General features: G+C 43.5%; 1 long non-coding RNA gene across 1 annotated transcript; it reads left to right on the top strand.

The window, feature by feature from the left end:
- Nucleotides 1–1862: 1862 nt before the first annotated feature.
- Nucleotides 1863–10435, top strand: LOC119246924 (uncharacterized). The gene is made up of 3 exons (XR_005125634.2): nucleotides 1863–2312; nucleotides 7844–8073; nucleotides 10225–10435. It is a non-coding gene; the product is annotated as an uncharacterized LOC119246924 (long non-coding RNA).
- Nucleotides 10436–14406: the final 3971 nt, after the last annotated feature.

Here is a 14406-nt window from a genome sequence, read left to right as displayed (position 1 = left end):
TGGGTGGAAAGGAAGTGTCCTTGTCTGAGTTCTAAACTGCTGGAATTCTGACTTGTTTTCAAAGTGCTTGGGGAAAATATCACAAGCTATTTTGCAGAAAGAACTAAGCAGTACCCCAAAAGAGTCAGAAATGAGAAAACGAAAAGTCTGACCTGGGAATAAAGCTTTACCTTTTGAAGGAGAGGGACAATTGTGACAAGTCTAGAAAATATGGTCTAAAACTTCAACAAGAAATTGGAATATGTCGACACCAAAGTAAGGAGAAAAGCTTTTTTATAACTTCTGCACAGAATGGCTTGGGTCACATGGGGTCTAAAAAGGACAGAGCCACCCCCCTTCTCTTCCCCTCTATGTGGTCCCTACAGGTGGTCTGCAGGCAATGAGCAGTAGCTGTCTCTAGAGAGCCAGTGCAGTAGCTGAGCAAGAAATGCTAGGGGAATTTACATGCATTCTATTATATTAATTAAAGGTCATCATTCCTTTTATTAGACTGATTATACACAGGTAGGAATAGGTGCAGAGGAGAGGGAGAGGTTAAGTAATTCCCAGAAGGCAACCAGCAAGTAGTACAGGAGGGAATGTGGACTCCCTTAGAACTCCAAATCCTGTTTTTTCCATTCACCAGTCTACTTGATTCAGTTCCAGCTGGGGTTAAGTGAGGGTCACCATTTATGTTGCAAACCTTTTCAAAATTCACATTGTTCCTGAATAATCATGCATTTCAAATGTTCACTGTCCATGATGACTTCATTGTTATCATAAGGAGATAGTGTTATATAGATATATACAGGTGTTAGAAATTTACTTATATTTTCCAAATTGCATTTGAGAATTAAATGTGCCAAGCCAGCTTTTGAGTATCTGCCTTTTGGGATTCAATTCTTATACCCCAGTGCAAGAAAAGCTATTTCTATTTATTATTATCCATGCAACTGACTTTGGACTTAAACAAGATTTCCTATTATATCTGACATTTTCTAGGTATAATTTGCCATACTACCTGTTATGAAAATTTAGTGACCTTTACAAACTTAACTGTGGCCAAAAAAACAACAACAACAAAAAAAAAACTACCAAAACAATCGAAAGTGGCTGTAATTAAAACCAAGTTTCCTGACCCATGCCTGATAAGGAATACCTTAGGGTTTCATTTTAAAAAATTTTGAAGAAGGAGGTTACGGCTGGAAGTCTACTCTTTAAAACAATTCAATGATATTTGTTAAAGATGATAATACAGAACTTACTTATAGGGAATTTTACATTGGGAGAGCTATGAGGCTTAACTTCAAATACACCACCCTCTGGGAATTTAAAACCCTGGGCTGTGGGTAAAAAGTTACTAAGAGAAAACAACAGGGGTAGGTGGTCAGGCTAAACCCACCTAACAGGATTCTAGCTGAAAACAGGCCAGGGCAATATAACCTGGGGGATGGTAGGGGAGAAGAAACCTAATCAAGTATTGAGGATGGTCAGATTTTGGGACTAGGGTTAGGTTCTGGTTAAACTGATTTAGGGTTATGACTAAAACAGGATTTTATAAGGAAGTGCACGGAGGTAGGAGCCCGACCAAAGTTTGACCAAGCAAAGAATCTTTGTCACTATCTCAAGTATTTCACATTTCTTGTAAGAGTTTTCCAGCGCTCTTTGGGTCCCAGCACCCAGTCTAGAGGAGTCTGGTCAACAGTCCACTAATTTCAGAGCAATTCTTGGAAAACGGAAAGCGTAGATGGGTAACAAGACTTAGACTGCTGGTGGGGACTGTGCAAGCACACGCACCCCAGCACTTTCCATCCAAACTCTCCTTCACCCTCCACAACGTATGAACCAAACCCACCAGGAGGCGGGGCCATAGCGCATTTAAATCCCCGAGGCCAAGCATTTGCCCCTCAAGGCACAAACCCGGGAGCAGGCTTGTGCTTCAGTTTATGGAAACTGGAAACAGGAGCGATGCGAAGGAGTGGGGGAAGCTGCTGAGAGGACGGGAACAGCGATGGGCTCATTCAGACGACCTCCTTCGCCCCACCTGTTCCCCTGAAAGGTGGCCCAGAATGAGTGTGTAAGGTGATGCTGTCCTGGGGAGGAGGGTCACGAGTTAAAGCACCGGAAGGAGCGAGGATGCCCTGGGCGGCGACTCGCGACCTCGGGAGCTGGTTGGACTGCCCTGAACTGATCTTCAGAGACTCCCAGAGCTACAAGCAGACATGCAGCGTCCACCTGCGGCCGAGAAGACTTGAGGCCTCCTGGGTCCATTGCTCTCAGGGGTCACCCCAGTTTTCCCTCGCCCGCACCCCTCGGCGCGCACCACGTCGCAGGTGAGCAGGGCTCGGCGCCGCTGGGAGGTGTCAGGTGTCGTGGGAACCGTGCCCACGGCGTTCGGGGAGGGACAGCGATGTCACCAGCCATCGGAGACCCGCAGCGGGAGGGTCGACGCCATGGAAGGGACGCAGGTGGGCGCAGGGTGCGAGCTGCGGAGGTTTGGCACAGCGCCCGCTCGGCCGCCCACTCAAGGTCAGTGGTGGCGCACGCTGTCCCGGGCCTCCGGCAGGCAGGAGCGAGTTGTGGGTGGGGAGATCGGCGCGCCCCGCACTTGGGGTGAGTCCCGACCGTAGCTTCAGAGGCTGGGAGGCTCTGCCGCGTGTCCCCAGCCCAGGCGGTCGCCTCCCGCTTAGCCTCCAGTAGGGAGCCGAGGGCCAGTCGCCACCTGCTGTCCAGTGTCTGGTCGGGGAAGACCTAGGGAGGGTGCCCGTCTCGGAGCCGTCCGGGGCTCGAAGATGGTCTTGAAGTTGCACGAACAGCCTCTCCAGACGCGGCTTGTCCTTTATTAGTGGTGTAGGGGGCTGATGGAAATAAGAGCTGAAGCTGGGGTCTCTGGAGCTCACCAGGCTCTGGCCTGGAAGGAAGACGTGCTACTGCGGGATGCACTTCAGGACAATCGGGGTGGCCCCCACACTCTGCCCCGATGAAATACCAGCCTGGTAAAGTCGGTTTGAGAGCTTGCCAGCCAAAAAACCCAAACAGACCAAAAACAAACAAACAAACAAACAAAACAAAAAAACCCAACCCCGAAGGAAAATAGAAAAAAAAGAATATGAGACCCAAGGTGTGTGTCTCGTGGTTTCCTGAAGAATGGAGGTAATGTTACTCTGAAGTCAGCTATGAGGCTTTTACATTTATAGAACCCCCCCCCCCAGTCTTTCTCTGATTTTCTGCAGCTCGATCCAATTAAACTAACCATCGTCATGAATAAGCAACCTCTGTGTTGGTTTGTAGATGCTAAGAATGAGACTTAACACCTCAGATTCTTCCCTGTGTCTCCACGGACCCCACATCCTGCATAGTGCTTCCTCCTGGGTGGGTGTGAAGGACTGTTTGCCAACTGTCCTTCCGTGGCTAGGGGTCTGGACAGGTTTTTTTTTTCTTCCTTAATGAGTTTTTATTGATCCTATCTTTCAATAATTTTAAATATACTGGGTTACATAAAATATTTTGTTAACATTAATTTCATCTTTTGTCTAATATGGCTACTAGTTACTTAAGTGGCTTGTTAGCATAGTTCTAGAATGTTCCTCCATTATTAGAACAGACCCCAAATTTCCTCTTCCTGAACTGTACACTTTCTTTCAATTTTATGTGAGGAATAATTATGTACTTTGGTGAAACAAAATTTGCAGTTTTTAATGTGCACACCTGGAAGGGCTTTTGTGACATGATATTCTAACATTTGTAGCAAGTTCTGCATGAAAGTCTTGCTTTTGGGACTATTTGGTGCTTTGTGCTAAATATATTCATGGTGGTGGCTCATTTTCTCTTTATTCCTGTGGGTTACTGTTACACAGTGTGTGACTAGCGTGTTTAAAGTTTAATTTTCCCTGTATCGAATAGGAAGAATTTAATTACCTCTTATCTGTAATTCACCAACATACTTCATTATTAACACCGTCAATATGTTTGTGTTGATTTGTTAGTTTTGATTAACATAACACCACCTTTGTTTTAAATTCCAGAGGTAAAACATATTTAAAATATCACACCTTTTTGAAGAAATATGTTCTTGAGTGAAAATCCTAGGGATTAATAATTTCTCTCCCTTATGTCCTTACCTAAGGAGTAAAGACATAACACATTTTAACAGCATTTTAACACACATAAGCCATACTTTTGTGAGTCCAATCACAATTTCATTTTGAGGGCATTGCATATATGTTTCTGATCAGCCATATTCTTATTAATATTTCTGCTAATCAAGAGTTTTAAAAAATTTCCCCTGGACAGTTTTCAAAGCCAGTATCTGCTGCTTAGAGTTGCTGAGCTTGCTAAGAACGCTTAAATCAGAACAAAATGTTGGATTCTAGACTTGGAAAGCAATGTGCTACCTCAACCATGACTTGTCAGATATTATATGACTGTGGTTTGAGTCCTTCCCTCCCCACTTTAATCTCTTAGTAGGAGTTATAAAAATAACAGAATCAGAATTTTTTATTCTGTGTAGATGGACTCTACTCTCTCCAATAGCTTATGGTATTTTATTTTGAATAGGTCTCCATAATATCAATATTAGTTTGAGGGAAAATCCAAGATAGGTCCCAGATTCTGAATTAACTTCTTTGTCACTTTGCAAAAGCTGGCTAATAAGACAGAGAAAATGTCCCCTTGTTTTCAAAGGAACAAAGGAAATAATAGGTAGGAAATACTTTGAAATATAAAATGTGCTACATAAAAGCACTTTCAGTAAAAAGCAAATATGGAAGTGGCTGATTGGGATTTGGACTAAACTGAGCTCTGCATGCCCCTTTGTACAACAGTAGGTTTTCCTGGGCTCTCATTGCTTCCTAAGAAACTTGTTGGCTATTTAAGAAGCTGATCTGTCTGCTGGGGTGGTAAGGTAAGTGGGGCTACTTGTTTAGTGTTGGACCCTATGAATGGCTTTATTTGCATTTCAATTTAATGGTCACTAGAATCATATGAGGGTGGGTATTGTTATTCCCATTTTGCATAATAGAGAATTGAGGCTCAAAGAGACTGGCTGAGTGACTTGCCTAAGGTCTCAGAGGTGTCATATATATTATTATATACTATTATTGTCTACTGTAGGGTAAAGAAAATATCAGGCTTTTCTGCCCTTCCGCCATCAGGATAGATGATGGATCCTTGTCCTGAATGCATGCCTGATGGTGGGCACCTGGAATAGGGTGTGGGCATAGGTAGATGGGATTCAGCTGAGCTAAGACTGTGCTTTTAAGGGCGGCGTCACGGGGGACGCCAGCAGCACCAGCACCAGCACCAGCAGCAGCCGCAGCCGAAGCCGAGAAGCAGCAGAACGAACGCTAGAGAGCCCAGATAGAGTGAGGACTTGCTGGGGGCTGGGAGGCCTGCCAGCCTCCAGCCCCCCAGCCAGCACCCCTGCCTGCCATATGCCTGGTGAACCCCAAATAAAAAACCTGCAAAAACTACTGAGGACTCTGACTGCTCCTTTACCCGGTCTGCATGGGATCAGAAAACCTGCACTCTGCCAATTCCTGCCCTTACAATTGGCGTATGTCGGCAAGATCCATGCAGACGGGTATTGGAGCCCTCCAAAGACCTGGAGGGACTAAGGAGTAAAAGACTGCCTGTGACGACGCTGGAGGCGCCATGGCGGTAGAAGATGGATACGTCCACGAACTACAGGATGAGACCTGGCGTGAAGGAGACGCCCGAAAGGACCAGCCAACGACACCGGATAGGACCAGCCAACGACACCGGAAAGGACCAGCCAATGACCCCTGAGGCAGCAGGCCATTGCTGAAGCAGGGAGAGGCCAATGGACTGATAGACTGATGAACTGATGATTTTGGACTGACAATCCCGCCAGAAGGCGGAGGACCTTAGCAGGTTATGTTTATTTTTTTGAGAATCTGGGGGTGGCCAGTGGGCCTAGATGGCCAAAAGCAGCCTGTGTATGCCCAGTGGCCAGGTGGAGGAGAAAAGCCAACTAAGGTGGCAAAAGCTGGTACTGATGCTAAGTTGAGAAGCCCTAAAGCGGCTGTTAAGCAGCCTGGGTATGCTGAAGCCCTGTGAGTCTCGTAAAATCACCTATGGGTGATGCCCTGCTCATTCTTGAGTGAGGGTGAGGAGCTGAGGAGCCCGTCCTTGGGGGACGGGTGGGGAATGTGGCTTGGGGTGGAGCCCAAGCCAAATGCAAAGTTTGGATCCCCAACCCATGTGCTTGTGCAGTGGGTTGGCTTGAGAGCAGGGGTCTGTGAGTCGCATGGGTGGCCATGAAGGCCGAGTGTTGGAGCGACTGCAGACAGAAACCCAGAGGGTTGGCGATTACCCCCAACAGAATGAAATTGCCAATCCCAGAGCTAGTGCATCCTGGGGGTGGATGCTGTGTGTGCCTTGTAGCTGAGACTACAGCCAGAGAAGGCCAGGAAGCCTGACGGCTCCTGGTGTGTTATAGCAGATGCCGTGTGTGATTTCCCCTCCCTCGTATGAGCAGTGCCTTCGGCAGCAGATTTGGTGGCTCATCTGCTGGTACCAATAATTGTCTTTTGCACTTGGTTGGTGCCCTGCCTGGACTTATTTGTGTTCTGTTGTATTTTGTTATGTTGTATTTTGTTATTTGATGTATTTGCTTTTGTGGGCCATGGCTGCATTGTTTGTTTGCTTAGAAAATTGTGTATATATGTATAGACTGTATGGCAGAAAACCCTGAGGGGGTGGACTGTAGGGTAAAGAAAATATCAGGCTTTTCTGCCCTTCCGCCATCAGGATAGATGATGGATCCTTGTCCTGAATGCATGCCTGATGGTGGGCACCTGGAATAGGGTGTGGGCATAGGTAGATGGGATTCAGCTGAGCTAAGACTGTGCTTTTAAGGGCGGCGTCACGGGGGGACGCCAGCAGCACCAGCACCAGCACCAGCAGCAGCCGCAGCCGAAGCCGAGAAGCAGCAGAACGAACGCTAGAGAGCCCAGATAGAGTGAGGACTTGCTGGGGGCTGGGAGGCCTGCCAGCCTCCCAGCCCCCCAGCCAGCACCCCTGCCTGCCATATGCCTGGTGAACCCCAAATAAAAAACCTGCAAAACTACTGAGGACTCTGACTCCTCCTTTACCCGATCTGCATGGGATCAGAAAATCTGCCTTGTGCCCAGTCCTGCCCTTACATCTACATTTATGTAATACTATCTATATAGTGTAGGGGCAGGAAGGACCACTGAGCAGGTTTTCTATGATCCAGCAGACCGGGAAAAGGAGGAATCAGAGTCCTCAGTGGTTTTTTGCAGGTCTTTTATTGGGGTTCACCAGGCATGGCAGGCAGGGGTGCTGGGGGGCCGGGAGGCTGGTAGTCCTCCCAGCCCCTAGCAACGCCTCACTATCTGGGCTTTCCGGCCTTCTCTCGGCTTCTGCTTCTCTTGCTTCTCTCTCTGCTTCTATTTCGGCTTCTCCTCGGCTTCTGCTACTGGCATCCCTGTGACGCCGCCCTTAAAAGTCCAGTCTCTCAGCCCAGGTGTACCCACTTCAGGTACCTGCTATCAGGCATGCATTCAGGACCGCAGGGTTCCCTCATCTATCCTAATGGCGGGAGGGCAGAAAAGCCTGATACCTTTTACCCACCCTACAACTAGGTGTGTACATGTAATCTTAGTAATTACTAATAGGAGCAGCCCTGGTATGTGGTAACTTTCAATTGAGTGAAAATTCACTTAGTAACTGAAACAAATAGAAAAACTTCTGAAGTACAGTTCAGAACAAGGGTGCTTATTTGAAATTAGATTTGTTCTATCTCTTAACTTCTTGCAATAGCAAATATAGATTTGTGCCTTTTCCTGCAGAATGGAAACAGTTTTTTTCTTTCCTGTAGAGATGGCAAATCCTGAGGTAGTAATAACTAGCTGTAGTCCTCGCGAAGGTGAAAATCACTGCACTTTTAACCAGCACACATCCCCTTCTGAGGAGCTTCTATTAGAAGACCAAATGAGGCGGAAACTCAAATTTTTTTTCATGAATCCTTGTGAGAAGTTCTGGGCTCGAGGTAGAAAACCATGGAAACTTGCCATACAGATTCTAAAAATTGCAATGGTGACTATCCAGGTAAGCATCTCAGATCATAAGTTTGGCAAAAGTCTCTTTTAAGAGGACTTATGGACAATGGTTTTAACTTTTAACCACATGTATGATGGAGAACAGTAAATAAGGAGTTCTTAAACTCTTCCCTCTACAATATTGTGAAAGAAGACCGGGGTTTTATTTTTTACATTTTTCCTTTTTGTCTTTCACTAAGTTATCATTTTAGTCACATAATCCTAATTAGTTTCCAGGAAAAGAAAATTTTAATGTTTGACTTCCAATCAAGAGATTTAGCTAAAGGTTTCTAAATTGGCTATGGAAATTAGATGTTGCACAACCAGAGGATTCTTCTCCTTCCTAGTTGGTTTCCTGGGAATTTTCTCTCTGTAAACTTCAAAGGTTTCTGTTAAGGCAAGTACTTGGATTCTCACAGCCCAGTGATCATGGGAACCTTGCAGTAGAAGAATGTGGAGCTATCGAAAAAGGAATGACTCATTTTAAGAGACTTTGATTTTGCTGTCCTTGACTTAAATTTTTTTTTTTTGGAAACCATATTGTGTGCTCCTTTATAAATACAAGTTGTGATTTACTCTATGAAGATGTGTTTTTCTGCTGGTGAAAGTAATTATCTCTGTTAAAAGTAAAAGGGCAAAAATAAAAGTGGACTTTAATGGGAAAATAGATGTGATATGTTTGTTATTATCACTTTCTCTTAATTTGGGGAAAATGACATAAGTAAATATACATTGGTATCTAAGTAGAAATGTTTTTTAAAATTCTGAAATCACTAATGATTATTGGAAACAAATGCTTAAATTGTTAGAAGCTAAGGTGATTTCTTTAATTATATGAAGTTGGTAGAATTCTTGGCTAACTTTCTGATACAGGAGTTTTGTAAAGGAAACTCATATTTGAGTGACTATTCACCTATGTTGTTTTTGTAAGCGAGGGGGAGGTACTCATATATTGTATCAGTTGAATATGATAGGTATTCAAGTGATAGCTAGCACTTGAATATTTGTTATGTTTTGAGCTAAACATTTTATAGGCATCATCATGTTCGACTTTAAAAACAAACTTGCTGTTCAAGGTATCTCCACTTCACAGATGAGAACATTGAGACTTAGTAAAATAACTGGTCATAGTCAGGAAACAGGAAGAGTAGGACTAAAATTCAAGCTCAGATTTCATTCCCTTTTAAGATTTATGTTCTTACACTTTTTAGGGAGCTCATCCAACCTGTTTCCTAGGGTGGTCAGAGAAAAATTGACCAATGCTCTTAAGGTAGTAAGCCTGACAATAGTAAACATGTAAAAAGCATATGGGTAAGGTTTTTTTGTTTTTTTTTTTTAAGGAATTGAGGGCTTCTAAATTGCAATGTTTCCTATACCTGAGCAATCAAGCAAGTATTGCATAAAGACAACTTTATAATTGAGTAAATAAGGATGACTTAGTGATGGAGTTCCTCTTCTTGGGAAAAAGAAGGTAGTCTGTCTGTGAAGTTGGAGATTTTGTGTCTGTATCAGCAAAAGAAAGATGTCTACAGTGATAGGCATCCTAATAAAAGCTTCTCTTCTCCCACTACTGACTCTGGCTCTGAAGTATAGCAATTCCCTCTCTGCCACTGTACTCCTGTCTGCCACCAGGTCCTTGAGGCAAGGGAACATTGTCTTCTCGTATCCTCAGTACCTAGTTCAATGCTGGCATGTGGGAGGTACTCATTTATTTGAATCAAGAACATCTTTGGAAATTCTCTGGAGTTTTTTGATCACCAATTTCAATAGATGTGAAATACCTGGAACACCAAGCTATCCTCTAATTGACATATAAGTAGGACACTTAACTTAAAGAGACAATTCAGAAGTGGGGATAGAGTTAGGTGGAGAGTGGTGACGTGTGTAGTACAGGGTATACTTCACAATGGGAGGTCAGCATGGGGCAGATCCATCTGTTCTCTATTTCCCAGTCACACCCTGGATCACGTTTTGTAGCATGGCAGGATGGATAGCGCTTGGATTTAGTCTGTTAGATGAGTTCAGATGAGTTCAGTTTTCACTATGTACATGGAAGTGATGTGGCTTGAAGAAATTAACTTCTCTGAACCTTTCTGTACTCATTTCATTACTTTTTCATCTGCTGACTTGCTGACTTTTTCTTTTTTTTTCTTCTTTCAAGTTGGTCTTTTTTGGGCTAAGTAACCAGATGGTGGTAGCTTTCAAGGAAGAGAATACTATAGCATTCAAACACCTGTTCCTAAAAGGATATATGGACCGAACGGATGATACATATGCAGTGTATACACAAAGTGATGTGTATGATCAGATCATCTTTGCAGTGAACCAGGTAAATCAAATATGTACATTCTTTATTTGGAAGAAAGCACAGGAGTGGAAAATTGTAGTGCTGTGCTTGATAGAAACCAACATTCAAGTGTAGAAGGACAAATATTGATGTAATGACATGTATAAATGTATAAAATTTTTTTTTATTTTTAAAAAAGATTTACTTATTTATGTATACAAGAACTGAGATATAGGCCAGAGGTGTGGGGGGTGAGAGGATTCACCACAGACAGAGTGGGGAACAGAACAGGCAGATTGACTGCAATACACTGCTGAGGGGAGCAGCGGGTGAGACAGGAGAGGTCTGCTGTGCCATGTGGGTAGCTCCCTGGCCGGGGATCAGACTCGTGCTGCAGTGACTGCAGCTAGCTTCATAGGTTGCATCTTAACCCCTTGTGCCACCAGGGAGGCCCTGAAATCACTTTAAAATTGTTATTTCAAAATATTGCCAATAAAGCTAGGAGTCAAGAAAGGTTTTTGTTTTGTAACAGAGAGACAGAAACTTCAAAGACTTAACTAAGAGAACTGGAGTTAGGATTTGGCATGGGAACCTTAAAGATTTAAAATAATTAGCCCATGACCCTGGTTGTGAGTAGTCATTAAGTCTTCAGGGTTTAATTAATATTTTGGAGTTTCCTTAACAAATAATGAGATTATTAATTTTGCAGACTCATATGATTTTGTAGAAAGTAGCAACCAAGACCTTAAAGTTCATTGTAAAAATAAGTAAGGCCTTTATGTGATCTATGACAATGACTGTATTGTAATACTCACCAACTGCCCCAAAAATAGTAAGCTTGTTTTTTGACTAGTAAAATTCCTTTTCTGAGTTTCTAATCAATTTGTTTTTGCTATCAACAGTTCCTTTTGAAGAGCCTAAATATCTTATTTCAGAGGTGTCATTGAAAGTGTTCTTGAAGTCAGTTACTTCTAGACTGAATTTGTTTGCAGACTGCATTTCAGAATTATAAGTCTTCCTCAAAATATTAGCATTCTGCAATCATGCCTCTTCATTATTTAGAGATAATCTATGTACTGTAAGATGGTAAACTGCTAGGATAAAATCTGAATTTATGATACTAAGGCTTTCTGTTAGCATGTAAGCAATGCTTTTGTTAAACATTTAGTTAGTTTCAATTTACACAATTGTGAACCCTTATTCACTCTTCTGTTTCTTCTTGGTTTAGTGTTGGTAAACTATAGTGTTCTAGAAATTTGTCCATTTTTTCAAGGTTATTGAATTTATTGGACTATGCCAAAATTGGTATCAGGTAAAACCACAGGGAACTACAACTAATACCAGGCAGGGGATCAAAACTGATAACTGGGCAAAACTGAAATGAATGTAACCATCTTGTGAGTTCTATAAGGAAACTAGATGTGGTGAGAGGCCAGGTTGGAAGCAGGAAGACCATTTCAGAGGCTTAATTTATCCAGGTGAGAGATGCAGGTGGTGTGGACTAGGGCAGTAGCAGTGAAGACGATGAGATGTAGTCAGACTGGTAATAATTTGAAAGTAATGTGTGATTTCCAGATGGATTGGAAGTGAAGTATGAAAGAGGGGGAGGGAGTAAATGGTCATTCCTAAGTTTTGACCTGACCAGCTGATTGGCTTACAGAGTTGTTTATTGAGAAGGGAATTATTGTGAATGAAGTGGTTTCTATGTACAATTATGTTTAATGTTTTTCTTATATACCATAGTGTCATGTAGAGAGATTGCTATCCAAGTTTGGAATTCAGTGCTGAGGTCAAGAAATGTAAAATTGGGACCTCCCAGGTGGTGCCAGGGGTTAAGACACAGCACAATGAAGCAATCTGCAGCCACTGCAGCATGAGTTAGATCCCGGGCCAGAGAGGTGACCCACATGGTACAGCAGACCTCTCCTGTCTCACCTGCTGCTCCCCTCAGCAGTGTAATTTAGCACATCTGCCTGTTCTGCTCCCCACTCTGTCTCTGGTGAATCCTCTCACCCCCCGCATCTCTGGCCTGTACCCCAGTTCTTGTATGCATAAATAAGTAAATCTTTAAAAAAATATTTTTAAAAAAAGAAATGTAAGTTTGGAAGTTGTCAGCATGTAGATGGTGTTTAAACATGGGCCTGAAATCAAGAGATCATTTATGGAGAGAGTATAAATAAAGAGGTCCTAGACTGAATCCTAGGGCACGTGGAGATGTAGAAGTTGATGAAAAGAGGATTCAGCAAAGGGGCCTGAGAAGGAGCAGTCTATATCTCAGAAGTCAAGTATCCCACGAAGGGGAAAGCTCTCAATTGGTTCAAACACTATGGAGAAATTAAGTTAGGTGAGGAGTGAGAACTAAGCAACAGATCTGGATCAGTATGCTCACTTGCCAGTGAACTCAACAAAGCTGAGCTCAACATTCATCCCACAGACCGAGATTATAAATGATTTCTTTCGTTTATCATAGTGTGTTTCACATGTAGCTTTTTTTTTTTTTTTTAAGATTTATTTATTTATGCATACAAGAGCTGGGATACAGGCCAGAGATGCAGGGGTGGGGGCGAGGGCGGAGGTGGGGGCAGAGGAGAGGATTCACCAGAAACAGAGCCGGGAACAGAACAGGCAGACAACCGAAATACACTGCTGAGGGGAGCAGCGGGGAGACAGGAGAGGTCTGCTGCACCATGTGGGTTGCTCCCTGGCCTGCCAGGGATCGAACTTGTGCTGCAGAGGCTGCGGATTGCTTCATAGTGCAGTGCTTAACCCCTTGCGCCACAAGGGAGGCCCTCACATGTAGCTTTTAATAGAATTTTTTTTTAAAGATTTATTTTTTATTTATTTATACAAGCACTGGGTACAGTCAGAAGCACGGGAGGGTGAGAGAATTCATCAGAGCCAGAGCGGGGAGCAGAGCAGGCAGACTGACAAAGTACACTGCTGAGGGGAGCAGCGGGCAGCAGGAGAGCGGGCGGCAGGAGCAGCAGGCGCCATGTGGGACCCTCGCCAGTGGCCGGGGATTGAACCAGTGCTGCAGAGACTGCAGGCAGCTTTGTAACCCAGCGCTCAACCGCTGCTCCACCAGGGAGGCCCAATAGAATTATTTATGAACCCGTCCCGCTAAATTATTTATTCCAAGAGACAGATATCACATCCTTATCTTTGTATCACCAAGGATACCGAACCACATTGTTCACAGTCAACTCTGTGTTTTCTATCTGCACATACCCATTGCTTTCAAGTTGACAGTTATTTCAAGATACCACAAGATTCATTTGTAAAAGTAACATTTTATTTTATTTTACTTAGAGGATTCAGTAGGAAAAGGGAATGCTGCTATAATAATAGTGACTAAACTGTATTCTTACAAAGGTAAAGATAAAACATAATTTTTAGAAAAAGCTTCTTGGCTAGCCTGAAACAATTCTATTCCACTTCCATAGTAGTAAAGTAGAACTATGACTTTACAGGAAATAGTTCAAACGTAATAAAGGGGCCTCCCTGGTGGCCTAGGTGTCAAGTCTTCGCTCTGTCACTTCTACTGCCTAAGTTCCATCCCCAGCCAGGGAGCTAACCCACAAATGGCACATCAGACATCTCCTGTCCAGGCTGCTGCTCCCATTAGCAGTGTATTTCAGTAGATCTGTTTGTTCTGCTCCCCACTCTGTCTCTGCTAAGTCCTCTTATCCACTGTATCTCTGACCTACACCCCAGTTCTCCTATGCAAATAAAAATAAAATAAAATTTACACTGACTGTAAAATCAGTTCCTGAACATAGTTTTTAAAGGAGAAAGACAGTTAGGTCTTTTATTTTCAGATAGGGAATAAGAGAGAAGCTCTGAAAGTCTGTAACTTGCCCAAGGTACTAAAATAAAGCTAAAGCTAGAGAACTATTCACTCGTGCTCTGAGCACCCTCCCCTCCCCACCACCACCCTCCTGGTGTTTCACTTAGTCTGTATGTCAACATGAATGTCTTCACACAGAGGAGAGAGAACTTACTAGTTTCTAATGTAGGGAAGGAACCATGGCTTCATTTCTGCCCTGGGTGGTGTAC

Source organism: Talpa occidentalis, unplaced genomic scaffold (genome assembly GCF_014898055.3).
Source record: "Talpa occidentalis isolate TD23 unplaced genomic scaffold, MPIMG_talOcc4v2.1 talOcc4.1598, whole genome shotgun sequence".
Classification (NCBI taxonomy): Eukaryota; Metazoa; Chordata; class Mammalia; order Eulipotyphla; family Talpidae; genus Talpa; species Talpa occidentalis.
Note: the sequence above shows the minus strand (reverse complement) of the source record. Positions and strands in the feature narration are given on the sequence as shown.